General features: G+C 46.5%; 1 long non-coding RNA gene across 1 annotated transcript; it reads right to left on the bottom strand.

Annotated features, from left to right (window-relative positions):
• Positions 1 to 2,046: 2,046 nt before the first annotated feature.
• LOC149383387 (uncharacterized) lies at positions 2,047 to 4,064 on the bottom strand. Its single transcript, XR_016301881.1, has 3 exons — positions 3,651 to 4,064; positions 2,755 to 2,868; positions 2,047 to 2,389 (listed from the first exon to the last, which is right to left on the bottom strand). It is a non-coding gene; the product is annotated as an uncharacterized LOC149383387 (long non-coding RNA).
• Between the last annotated feature and the right edge of the window lie 217 nt (positions 4,065 to 4,281).

A 4,281-nucleotide genomic window follows, 5' to 3' on the forward strand; every position in this document is an offset into this window, starting at 1 on the left:
GTCATCCACCTCGCTCTCCTCGTCGTCAGAGATCACAATAACAAGAGGAGCTGCAGGTGGCTGTGCGGGTGGTGGCGGTGGCGGTGGCGCGTGCGGCGGCGATGCTGGTGGTGCCGGCGCCTGAGGTGGCTGGGCTGGTGGTACTGGCACATAAGCTGGGTGCGGGGCAGGCTCGTAACCTGGAGGAATCCAACATCCTACCTGAGACTGAATCATAAACGCCAAACGCGCTCGGAGAACTCCCATGGACGGGCAGCAACACAACAGCATCGGATACCTATACTCGGGCCGTAACCCCTGGTGAAAGATAAACTGCTGTCGGCGGTCCTCCAAAGCAAAGGGGCAAGATGTCACGATCTCCTCCTCAAATCGATCCTCGTACTGAGCGATCGACTCGAAGTCGAGCTGAAAGAAACCATGAGCGAACTCGTTCCACTCATCTGTGCGCCCCTGGGCTGAAAAAGTGGCCCCCATGATGGCCTGGAACATGTCCCATGATCGATACAGACTACCCAGCGCTACATGCCGGGTCCAGCGAGTCCAGGCTGGTCCCTGCAAGAGCGTCGTGGCAATACTAGTACGGAACATCTCAGGGATAGCAAGGGCGTCCATCCACTCGATGGTAGTACCAATCCATCGCACCCACGTAAGTGTACCCCTCACCCCGCTGAAAGTCGGAGTGGTAGGAGGAACAGATGCGAGAGCCTCCGGGTAGGATAGTATCGTCACTTGAGCCATTCCACCTGCCAAAACGACAGGCCAACGGTCAGCACAAGTTCCAACACTTTCCCATAACCAAAACATGTATCTCAGGTCTACAGAAACGGCTAAACCTGGGCTCTGATACCACAAAATCTGTCACGACCCGCGAGCGTCGTCACCTCGCCCGCAAGCCGCGACTCGGCGGAACCAACATCACGTAGCGGGAGCATAACATATATGAATAATATAATGTAAACAAAACATTTAAAGTAAATACATAATTTACAAAACATATAATATACGAAATACGATATTATTAAAAGTGCGGAAACGTTTACAACAAAAGTGGTTATCGGAAATCTCGGGAAATTTTTCGTTTTTCTTTTAGAACTAGAAGTCGTATATCGACCCTTATACATACATATATATGTACATAAAAGCTCCCGACTTTACATACATACACGGGATATTATCTAAGGAAGAGTCGATATTATTCAAAACATTATACATATAGAGGTCTACTTCCCGAGCCAGAACCCATAGCCCGTAGGTCAAGAGATACGCGTTCCGTCTCAGTTTCCTTCTCGGTCGTCTACATTGCCGTCTTGCCCTTATCTACATTACCAAGGGACATAAAACTATGAGTCGAATGACTCAGCAAGCGGGAGTCTAGCTTATGAAAGAAAAGCAGCTAATGCAAAGCATGTGACGTGCGAACAAGCAAACAAGAATGCAGGATGCAGCTATCACCTAAAAGTGACTAATGAGCGCGCATCCTAGAATACTAGCCGTCCCGCAAGGTTATACACTCCACACTGCTATAACCTCTGGTCCGACTAGAGACCAGTTTTCAACTTCGAGCAGCAGTCGTCAACTGATCTAAGTTTTAACACATGTCTGGGATCCACTAGTGGTACTTCCTTCATCATGACGTCAGCGCCACTGGTCTCTGGCATAGTGAGCTCGCGAACCGCGACCATCACCCACTACGCCCCGGTGTGCTCAAGGCAGCTTCCGGTGAGTCTTCCAGCAAGCAATGAGCTCGCGATGCGCGACCTTCACCCATTGCTTCGAGTACTCGGCGCACGGACCGACATGGCCCGCCAAGCACAAGTCAGGGACTTGTGAGTACCACCGACACGAGTTTAAAGTTTGGGTACACTGCAGCTAGCAGCGTACACGTTAAACTTATATACGGAAGAGCGTGACGGGATAAACCCCGAAAGAAATTATTGTTTCCCTTTGAAGCTCGTTTAGTGTTTTAAGTTGAAAGCTCGAGATGTGACTCTCGAACTCTCTACTCTCGATTGAATTTGAGAGTCTATCGCTCTTCCGTCCTCTCGATTCTAACCTACTTCCTAGAGTTAGAAGAGAAGTCTAACCACACACAAAGCAAGCAAGGCTGGTTCAAGTTAGCGTTTGAACCTAACGGGCGAACCCGAGCTAAGTTTTCAAGCAAGAGTGGCCGAAGCCTTAACTTTCGAGTTTATTCATTTTTAGGCTTTTACCTACTCTTGTTTACTAGCAAGCATATGCACAAACAAGCAGGATTATACCCTTGGTAAGTAGTTGACTTATGTCTCCACACTTACCCGGAATTGTTCGATAGAACGCTTGACAAGTCCTGAAGACGTCTTGCTTCACACGTTCTTTGAGGCACCTGGCGCTTGTCGAAACGTCGGAAGAACTAGCATCCGGAGTTGAACATCCATTAGTTATTGGATTCGAGTTTACTTAAAGAGAGTAGGGTTCGTTGTCGGGATTAGAGTCGGTTCGGAATTCGAGAATTTAATTTATTATTCCCCGGTTTTTCGGAGGTTTATTCAAGACTCGCGTATCCCATATCGAGAGTGATACGAGATAACGTTCAACGAGTAATCACGAGTCTTAAATAAATCAAATAATCCGAAATTAAAAATAACCGAGAATTCCAAATGAATAATTAAATTAAATTCATAAACATTATTAAATAAATAATTCTAAATTATTTATTTAAATACTGAAAGTACATATATAAGAGTATTTAAACGCTGTAAGCGATTTAAAACTCACGAGTTAATCGAGCTTTATTTCGATAACTCTATCAACTTGAGATCTTCAGAGGCTAATCTCAACGCTCTCGACTCGTCTGGTTCCCGTCCGTCCGTCAATGTCTGTAAATCAAACCTGGAACCCAACGACGAGTTAACATCTTAAAACCAAATTCCGATATCACATAACTCAAAACCCGAACCCATAACCCAATCAAGCGAACTCAACAAAAATCCAACTGACCGTAAACGACCACAAAACTCAAATCGAGGCTCAGACTTTATCATAATTATTTGTGAACTAAAACGCATACCCGAGACCAAGTTCACGGCCACAACAAACATACGGCTCAACCAAGTCACACGGCCAAGACAACACACGGCCACACAAAGCAAACAAACAACTCACAGCTAAGACAATTACCAAGCTAAACAATTTCCAAAATCCTTCAATCATCACAGCCTCTCCTAATTCCAGGAATGAAATCACTTCAACACATCACAAGAACTCAAAATTCTCAAATCCAAATCTCAAATTTTAGAGCACACGGCCAAAACCACAATCCAAACCAAAACTCATCAAAATCCCACAATTCAATATAGCCTCAAAAATTCTGATCATAAACCACATCAACAACAACAATCAAGCTCAGACAACATTACAAACCGAGCAATTGCACCGAAATCGAACCCGAAATCAAAAACCCCCAATTCAAACCCTAGTTCATCATTTTCGGATAAATTAGGAAAAATCCGAATCAAAACTTCAAATTCAGGTTACAAACAACATCAATCGAGTTCAATGAACGATAAAAACCAATCAATTTAACCGAAATCAACTCGGATTCAAAAATCCCCAATTCAGAATTTCAAATCCTAATTTCTCAGAAAAATCAATTGGGTTTAGCTTGTTCTTACCGAAATTCTCACGAATTCGGTGTCCTCGTCGCTCGATTGTGTGTTCCCGGCGTCTCCTTCCTCGGCGGCGGTCACGGCGAGCTCGCGGCGGCGGTGTGTCGCTCGGTCTTTGCGCGCGCGGTGGCTCAGCGGTCGGTGACGCGCGAAGGAGAGGAAGAGAGAGGAAGGCGAGTGAGAGGTGGCGGTGGCGACGTCGGGGCTCGGCGGTGCTGTGCTTCCTCGGGCCGGAGCGCGCGGTGGAACTCGGTGCTGGGTGATGGCGCGCGAAGGAGAAGAAGAAGAAGAGAAGGAGAAGAACGAGGGTGATGGCGGTGATGATGGTTGTCGGCGACGAGCAGAGGAGCGGCCGAGAGTTTTTTTTCCTTTTCTTTTTTTTTCGTTTGTCCTGGTTTGCTCGTGTGTGGGTTTCGGCCGAGTGAAGCAAGGGAGAAGAAGAAGAAAATAGAGAAGAGAGAGAGAAGGGTGAGGTGGCAAGGTTTTGAGGAGGAAGTGGCCATGTGGCACCCTCATTCATTGCCACGCGTGCATACGTGGACCAATCCCCTCCTGCCACAACTCTCTCAAATCAACCCCAGCTTCTCTTTTTCTTTCACTTTCGTCCTTCAAAATATTGCATATAAGTCCTTTCAAA

Source organism: Urtica dioica, chromosome 10 (genome assembly GCF_054948205.1).
Source record: "Urtica dioica subsp. dioica isolate 48M chromosome 10, U.dioica_male_clone48M_v1_H2, whole genome shotgun sequence".
Lineage (NCBI taxonomy): Eukaryota > Viridiplantae > Streptophyta > Magnoliopsida > Rosales > Urticaceae > Urtica > Urtica dioica.